The sequence below is a fragment of the Salvelinus alpinus genome, chromosome 12 (genome assembly GCF_045679555.1).
Source record: "Salvelinus alpinus chromosome 12, SLU_Salpinus.1, whole genome shotgun sequence".
Taxonomy (NCBI): Eukaryota; Metazoa; Chordata; class Actinopteri; order Salmoniformes; family Salmonidae; genus Salvelinus; species Salvelinus alpinus.
The window spans coordinates 40,072,550-40,082,275 of NC_092097.1; positions in this window are offsets into that span (position 1 = coordinate 40,072,550).

Here is a 9,726-nt window from a genome sequence, read left to right on the forward strand (position 1 = left end):
TAATTAACTTGCTGTCTGGTAGCATCGTATAGCTTTGGAATCGTGACATTATGTACTTTTGAGGAAACCTTTCTCGACTGACTTTGAGAAGGGATTGCATGATGATTAGCTTAGCAACCGCATGACGCAGCATGACAACGTGAACACGATTGGTAGACAGTCTGCTGCGTATCAGAGCAGCAATAACTCACCAGCATTACCATCAGAAATACGACTTTCCCGAATTGCAGCCTTTGTTCCCCAGGACAATTGAACTCATCCCAGAGGCTGCTCCAAGACTCCGCTGGCAGAGAATAGGTATTCGGAGCGGATTTCTAGTCTGACTCAGGAGGCGTGCGCATCATCCACCACTTCCAAGTATATTACTTGCTAATGTTCAGTCCCTGGACAATAAAGTAGACGAGCTCAGGGTGAGGATCTCCTTCCAGAGAGACATCAGGGACTGTAACATACTCTGTTTCACAGCAACATGGCTCTCTCTGGATATACTGTGCCCGTCCATACAGCCAGCTGGGTTCTCACTACATTGCACAGACAGGAATAAAGAACTCTCCGGGAAGAAGAAAGGCGGCGGTGTATGTTTCATGATTAACTACTCATTGTGTGATTGTGATAACCTACAGGAAGTCCTTTTGTTCACCTGACCTAGAATACCTTATAATCAAATGCCGACCGTATTACCTCCCAAGAGAATTCTCTTCGGTTATAGTCACAGACATGTATATTCCCCATCAAGCCGATACCACAACGGCCCTCAAGAACTACATTGGACTTTTTGAAAACTGGAAACCACATATCCTGAGGCCGCATTTATTGTAGCTGGGGATTTTAACAAAGCAAATTTGAGGAAAACGCTACCGAGGTTCTATCAACACATTGCACTTTAGAAACTCTTGCCCATTGTTACTCTCCCTTCCGGGATGGCTACAGAGCCCTCCCCCACCCTCTCTTTGGCAAATCAGATCATGACTCCATTCTGCTCCTCCCGTCCTATAGGCAGAAACTCAAACAGGAAGTATCCGTGCTAAGGTCTATTCACCGCTGGTCTGATCAATCGGAATCCATGCTTCAAGATTCGTTTGATCACGTGGACTGGGATATGTTCCGGGTTGCCTCTGAGAATAACATTGACGTATACACGGACATGGTGACTGAGTTCATCAGGAAGTACACAAAACCAATAACATGTAAAACGAACTCAGAAATCCCTAATAGTTGGATTCTTAATAATATCTCCTAGACAAACTCCAGTACAAGTAAGCTACTCAGTAAACATAGTCTCTGTGACTTGTAAATCGTTTTTACCTCAGCTAGCATCAAGCAAACATAGTCTCTCACTCTTTGTAAATCAAGTTCTTCTCTCACTCAGATCGACAAAAAAAAAACACAAAACCTTTCCTAATGTGATAATACCTTGACAAATGTGTTAAATAGCATGTTATTACATATTCTTTCGATATTAGAAAGTTTGGAAGTTCTGTTACATACCTGTAATACTAAAAAGAATGGACACATGTTTACGTCTGCAAAATTCTGTCGCTTTCTTTAGTCTGAAGAATGATGCGTGCGCTTCACCAGAACTTGCTGTTTCTCCTATTCCCAGTGCAACAGCACCATCTATTGGCCTGATGGACTACTAATGCTAAAGCATGTACAATATACAATTTAGATTAATTAAGACAAATAGATAAACAAATTGGTTGAAAAAAAATTGAATAAAAGGATGTCTGTTTTTAGTGACTTTGTTTTCAACCCATTACACATGCATCAATATCCAATTAAGCTATAGTCAGTCTTTGTCTGTCTGTCTGTCTGTCTGTCTGTCTGTCTGTCTGTCTGTCTGTCTGTTTTGTTAATGTTCCCGCATGAGAAGGGCACCATTGAAAAGATCATCATGAACTTTATGTTACATCAGCCAATATAGTAAGTTAAAATTAGCCCATTTTTTGGTATGTGTATACTTCACAAACATCCTTTCCTGCTCTCTCTCTCTCTCTCTCTCTCTCTCTCTCTCTCTCTCTCTCTCTCTCTCTCTCTCTCTCTCTCTCTCTCTCTCTCTCTCTCTCTCTCTCTCTCTCTCTCTCTCTCTCTCTCTCTCTCTCTCTCTCTCTCTCTCTCTCTCTCTCTCTCTCTCTCTCTCTCTCTCTCTCTCTCTCTCTCTCTCTCTCTCTCTCTCTCCTCTCTCTCTCTCTCATTCACACACACCCACAGGACCATTCACACAGTTCAGTCACTCAGCCCTACCCAGTGGACATGATGCTTTCAAGGTCCTGCACAACCGCCTCCTACGACACCCTGATGAAAAGCAATAAGCCTGGCCCCGTGACTGTAAATCAAAATACCTGTCTAACACTGCTGTACCATACTGTTCTGAAACAATATGACTCTAGAACAGTTATACACTATTTTAAATGCAATGCTCAGCAGTGATTATTGATCTTTTTCTCTCTATATCTATATATCTCTCTCTCATCCTCACAGCTGACTCACAGATGGTATGTAGTATGTAGATGGTATGGTATGCAGGCACCTACAGGCCTGTTTGAGGGGACAACTGGACAGAACATATCAGAATGCTTGGACCTCAGCTGAGACCCTCCTCTGCTTCCCCGTCCTTCAAGGTAAGCTTTTCTTTACACTTCCTTTTAGGCATGTTGCTCTCAAGGTTTGTCTCTCCATTTCTCTCATGTCCTGTGGTATTACCTATAGATGACTGCTTGACACTTTCAATTTTTTTGCCTGTGTATGGATTTCTACATCAGTCTATTTGCATGTTACCTGTGTGTTTAAATACTGTGTCCCTCTCGCAGAATTTGTATGATACCTCAACTGCCCAATGCTCTCTTTCTCTCTTTCTCTCCAGGATTAGGGATTAGGGGACATTGCTTTGCTGTTGGCACCCCCTTATTCAAAATTTAGCTCACTATTGTTCAACTGCTCTTTGATTAATTCGGTTTAATTCAATGTTTACATTTTCTTCAAGTGTGTTTTTTACTGAAAGTTGACAGATGGCACTTGTATGGAGACTACTGTAGCTCTGTTGGCATAACTTTTATAAATAACTTGAACACCTTTTGGAAACAGAAGATGCTCTGTAGGAATGATGGTCCATCCAAATCATCTTGGCTCCTGGATTCTGTCTGTGTATTTCAAAGCTGCCTTGAGACAATGACTTATCAGTGACCCAAGCCCTGATCAGATAATCCCTACCATTGTATCGCTAAGTCGTCGTAGTGCTGCTGCAAATGTACATTGTCCAAGTGGTGTTGGCAGTCATAATGTAAGTAACCTAATTTATGTCCATCTAACTCCCCTGAATGCCTCTTTCAATCCTACAGCTACCTCTGATATGCCTCCCAGTAAAGCAATAAAAACAATCAAAACCCTCAGATAAGTGCTATAAATATCCCACATTAACATATGTAGCCTAAGAAACAAGGTTCATAAAATCTATAACTTGCTAGTAACAGATAACATTCATATACTGTCTATCTCTAAACGTCACATTGATAATACCTTTGATGATACAGTGGTAGCAATATATGGTTTCAACATCTTCAGAAGAGAATGCCAATGGTGGAGGTGTTGCCGTTTATGTTCAGTCATATTCCTGTAAAGCTGCCATAAAAAAGCAGACTACGGTTTGCAACTGCACATGGGGACAAAGATTGTACTTTTTGGAGAAATGTCCTCTGGTCTGATGACACAAAAATAAAACTGTTTGGCCATAATGACCATCATTATGTTTGGAGGAAAAGGGGGGAAGGTTGCAAGCCAAAGAACACCATCCCAACTGTGACGCACGGGGGTGGTTCATAGCGTAAAACCTGAATTTACTAGTCTGGCTAACACCTACTCTCGAAGTCCTCTTAATTTCAGAGCCTGGAATGACTGTTTTGATGTTGTCGGCATGATGTGTTGATAATGAAGGGGCTGTGCTTTTACTGGTTGGTTCTCCTCAGTGTACTCAAACACCCACAGGCACTGCCATACACAGTCCCCGAGCGCTACCCCCTCCCATTACAACCCTCCAGGAAAAATAAAGATTTGAGAGATCCAATCAATGAGTCCGCACAATTTCTGAGCTAATTGCAATAGCAAACGGCCTCCTGTCCAGACCAGTGAGTCACTCTTCCTCGCTATGTGGTCACGTAGGTCATGTTAGCCAGGCTACGAACCTACAGGCACAACCAACAAACAGATGACTGAGTGCACTTACACATAGAATGTAAGGACAACATAAACATACATTCTCAAAGCCTGAGGAGGGCAGATTGAGGATCACTGACCAGTTCTCAAATTTAATATAGTAAAAACAAAACTGATCCTCTATCTGTCCCAAAACGCTTTTTAAAAATCATTAAAGAAGGGTGTGTGATCAATGGTGAGTGTGTGTGTGCGTTTCTGTGTATATGTGTGTGAGTTTCTGGACCGAGGAAATGTATGAATCACATTAATGAAATGCACTAGAAAATTAATATAGTTAGTTGACACCATTTCAATATATTATATCACTGCAGTTTTATTTTTTATTTCACCTTTATTTAACCAGGTAGGCCAGTTGAGAACAAGTTCTCATTTACAACTGCGAACTGGCCAAGATAAAGCAAAGCAGTGCGACAAAAACAACAACACAGAGTTACACATAAACAAACGTACAGTCAATAACACAATAGAAAAATCTATGTACAGTGTGTGCAAATGTAGAAGAGTAGGGAGGTAAGGCAATTATTAGGCCATAGAGGTGTAATAATGACAATTTAGCATTAACACTGGAGTGGTAGATGTGCAGATGATGATGTGCAAGTAGAGATACTGGGGTGCAAAAGAGCAAGAGGGCAAGTAAAAATATGGGTATGAGGTAGGTAGGTGTGCTATTTACAGATTGTCTGTGTACAGGTACAGTGATCGGTAAGCTGCTCTGACAGCTGATGCTTAAAGTTAGAGAGGGAGATATAAGACTCCAGCTTCAGTGATTTTTGCAATTCGTTCCAGTCATTGGCAGCAGAGAACTGGAAGGAAAGGCGGCCAGAGGAAGTGTTGGCTTTGGGGATGACCAGTGAAATATACCTGCTGGAGCGCGTGCTACGGGTGGGTGTTGCTATGGTGACCAGTGAGCTGAGATAAGGCAGGGCTTTACCTAGCAAAGACTTATAGATGACCTGGAGCCAGTGGGTTTGGCGACGAATATGTAGTGAGGGCCAGCCAATGAGAGCATACAGGTCGCAGTGGTGGGTAGTATATGGGGCTTTGGTGACAAAACGGATGGCACTGTGATAGACTACATCCAGTTTGCTGAGTAGAGTGTTGGAGGCTATTTTGTAAATGACATCACCGAAGTCGAGGATTGGTAGGATAGTCAATTTTACGAGGGTATGTTTGGCAGCATGAGTGAAGAAGGCTTTGTTGCAAAATAAGAAGCCGATTCTAGATTTAATTTTGGATTGGAGATGCTTAATGTGAGTCTGGAAGGAGAGTTTACGTCTAACCAGACACCTAGATATTTGTAGTTGTCCACATATTCTATGTCAGAACCGTCCAGAGTAGTGATGCTAATCGGGTGGGAGGGTGCGGGCAACAATCGGTTGAAGAGCATGCACTTAGTTTTACTAGCATTTAAAAGTAGCTGGAGGCCACGGAAGGAGTGTTGTATGGTGTTGAAGCTCGTTTGGAGGCACAGTGTCCAAAGAAGGGCCAGATGTATACAGAATGGTGTCGTCTGCGTAGAGGTGGATCAGAGAATCACCAGCAGCAAGAGCGACATCATTGATATATACAGAGAAAAGAGTCTGCCCGAGAATTGAACCCTGTGACACCCCCATAGAGACTGCAAGCGGTCCGGACAACAGGCCCTCCGATTTGACACACTGAACTCTGTCTGAGAAGTAGTTAGTGAACCAGACGAGGCAGTCATTTAAGAAGCCAAGGATAATGAGTCTGCCGATAAGAACGCGGTGATTGACAGAGTCAAAAGCCTTGACCAGGTCAATGAAGACGGCTGCACAATATTGTCTTTTATCAGTGGTGGTTATGATATCGTTTAGGACCTTGAGCGTGGCTGAGGTGCACCCATGACCAGCTCGGACACCAAGTTGCTGCAGGGGGTGCTGAGATGTTGGGGTAGGGGTAGCCAGGTGGAAAGCATGGCCAGCCGTAGAAAAATGCTTATTGAAACTATCGTTTATCGTAGATTTATCGGTGGTGACAGTGTTTCCTATCCACAGTGCAGTGGGCAGCTGGGAGGAGGTACTCTTATTCTCCAAGGACTTTGCAGGTTCCCAAATCTTTTGGGAATTAGTGCTACAGGATGCAAATTTATCTTTGAAAAAGATAGCCTTAGCTTTCCAAATTGACAAAGTATATTGGTTCCTGACTTCCCTGAAAAGTTGCATATCGTGGGGGTTATTCGATGCTAATGCAAAACGCCACAGCGCACAGCTGGGGGATGAAGGGAGTCTATAACAAGCGGCAACGGTGAGAGACTTGTTTCTGGAAAGGTGGATTTTTAAAAGTATGAGCTCGAATTGTTTGAGCACAGACCTGGATAGTTTGACAAAAGTCTGCAGGCTGTCTCTGCAGTAGATTGCAACTCCGCCCCCTTTGGCAGTTCTATCTTGTCGGAAAATGTTATAGTTAGGGATGGAAATTCCAGGATTCCTAAGCTAGGATTTTAAACACAGCTAGGACATCCGGGTTGGCGGAGTGTGCTAAAGCAGTGAATAAAACAAACTTAGGGAGGAGGCTTCTAATGTTAACATGCATGAAACCATGGCTTTTACGGTTACAGAAGCCAACAAATGAGAGGACCTGGGGAATGGGAGTGGTGCTAGGGGCTGCAGGGCCTGGGTTAACCTCTACATCACCAGAGGAACAGAGGAGGAGTAGGATAAGGGTACGGGTAAAGGCTAAAAGAACTGGTCATCTAGTGCATTCAGAACAGAGAGTAAAAGGTGCAGATTTCTGGGTGCGGAAGAATAGATTCAAGACATAATGTACAGACAAGGGTATGGTAGGATGTGAGTACAGTGGAGGTAAACCTAGGCATTGAGTGACGATGAGAGAGGTTTTGTCTCTAGAGGCACCATTTAAGCCAGGTGAGATCACCGCATGTGTGAGGGGTGGAACAAAAGGGCTAGCTAAGGCATATTGAGCAGGGCTGGAGGCTCTACAGTGAAATAAGACAATAATCACTAACCAAAACAGCAGTAGACAAGGCATATTGACATTAGGGAGAGGCATGTGTAGCCAAGTGATCATAGGGTCCAGTGAGTAGCTAGGCGAGCTGGAGACACGGAGATTCAGACAGCTAGCAGGCCGGGGCTAGCAGGCTAGCAGATGGGCCTCTGGGGGACATCACAACGGAAGAGCCTGTAGAAACCCCCTCGGACGGTTACGTCGGCAGACCAGTCTTGATGAATCGGCGGGGCTCCATGTCGGCAGTAAAGCGGTCCAGGCCAATTGGCAAAAGAGGTAATGTAGCCCAGGAATTGGCTGATGGATCTCTGCGGCTAGCCGGGAGATGGGCCTAGCCCGAGGCTATCTCCAGGCTAACTGGTGCTTGCTTTAGGACAGAGACATTAGCCAGGAGTAGCCACTCGGATAGTAGCTAGCTAGCTGCGATGGTCCGGTGTAAAGTTTCAGAGCTTGTGGTAGGAATCCGGAGATGTGGTAGAGAAAAAGCAGTCCGATATGCTCTGGGTTGATATCGCGCCGTGCAGACTGGCAGGAGTTGACCGGGCTGAGGCTGGCTGATGTCCGAGTTAACGGTGATGACCGCCAGCAGTGGCTAACTGACTACTAGCTAATAGCTAGTTAGCTGGCTAGCTACTGATGGGGGTTCTGGTTCTAAAGTATAAAAAATTGCAGATCCGTACCACATTGGGTGAGGCGCGTTGCAGGAGAGTATGTTCAGTCTGTAGATGGAAATTGAGATAAAAAATATAAAAAATATATACGAAATATATACGAAGAAAACGATATAAACACGGGATGGGACAAGACAAAACAGATGTCCGACTGCTACGCCATCTTGGAAGAAAAAAGTGATCGTTTTATTGTTGTTTTAAGGCTTATGCTCCTATTGTAGACATACTGCCTAGTAGCCAAGATAACTTCTTGAGAATACAGGGGGTGCTATTTTCCCATTAGCATAATTTGCTCTACAGATTAAACTGCCTCTTATTCAATTATTGCTCTTACTATATGCATATAAATAATACCATTGGAAAGAAAACAATCTCTAGTTTCTAAAACCGTTTCAATTTTGTCTCTGAGTGATACAGAAGTCATTTGACAGCACTTTCCATGACCAAGAAGAAAAAAGCAAGATGTGTATGCCAGCTTCAACTCTCTGCCTATATATGGTCGTGCCCCCTATGACCCGAAACACACCTCATTGGCCTTCCTCTGGGTGTCAAGAGGACGTCAGAGGAAAAATATCTTGTTTATCTGGGACTGACGTGAAATGAGAGCTAATTCTTTGGCGTGACCGACAACTTCCGGTTCTGTAAATCGTGCGACTTGTAGCTGCGATTGTCTTCTGTTGTGCGGCCATTATGTATGAAAACTATCTCCGTCTCGAAGTTTGTTTGATACATGTGACCAGATCATCGTAATGTATGTTTTTTCAATATAGTTTAATCAGATTATTTGAATTTTTTCGGGAGTTTTGTGGTGTTCCGTTGTCTGATTTTATTTACGTTTGAGAGATCCGTGCCACTCGACCAGTACCTGTGCTAAATGGAGTGGGAAAGGAACAATTCTGAACGGAACCAACGACTCATCTTGACAAAGGACACTTTGATCAACATTCTGATGAAAGATCAGCCATAGTAAGACCCAATTTACGATGTTATATCATATCTGTTGTGCATGTGAACTGGCCGTGGGCGCCTAGCCGAATCTGCCTGGTATAGCTATGCTAATTTAGCGCTACATTTTGTTTTCGTTATAAAACATTTAATAAATCTGAAATATTGTTTGGATTCACCAGATGTTGGGCTTTCAATATCTGTACGCTGTGTATTTTTCTGAAATGTTTTAAGATGAGTAATTCGTTATATGACATTGGTCTCTGTAATTGTTCTGGCTGGGTCAGCACTATTTCAGATTGCAGCTGCAATGTAGAACTGTGATTTATACCTGAAAAATGCACATTTTTCCAACAAAAAAACTATGCTATACCATAAATATGTTATCAGACTGTCATCTTATGAAGTTGTTTCTTGGTTAGTGGCTATATATATTTTTATTTAGTCGAATTAGTGATAGCTACTGACGCAGGAAAAAACTATTGGGAGGGGGGGGTGCTACCGGATCAGGGTTGGTGACTCGTGAGAAGATAACTTGTAGAATGTGCAACTCAATGCATTCAAACCTGACCTTTTGTTTCCAGAGCATCTCCACAAACAATAGTGGGCAGACAAGGCCACACAAAAAACAAGAGATAATTAAACAAGTGGATAATTGAACTACCCAAAAAGGTCACTAGAAGTCATACTGAGAGATAAAAAAAAGTATATAGTATAAGTCATATTTTAGATGTATCTCTATTAGAAGATGTGTTAAATGTAGTGTTAGAACAAGGAAAATTTACTCTCAAGAAGTGAACAATACAACTGTAAAATTGCAATAACAGATACAACAATATGCAACGCTATATACATTGCACCAGGTTATGTCTAGAAAACAACTAGATGTATGTAAAGGGTACCTGCAATACACTAA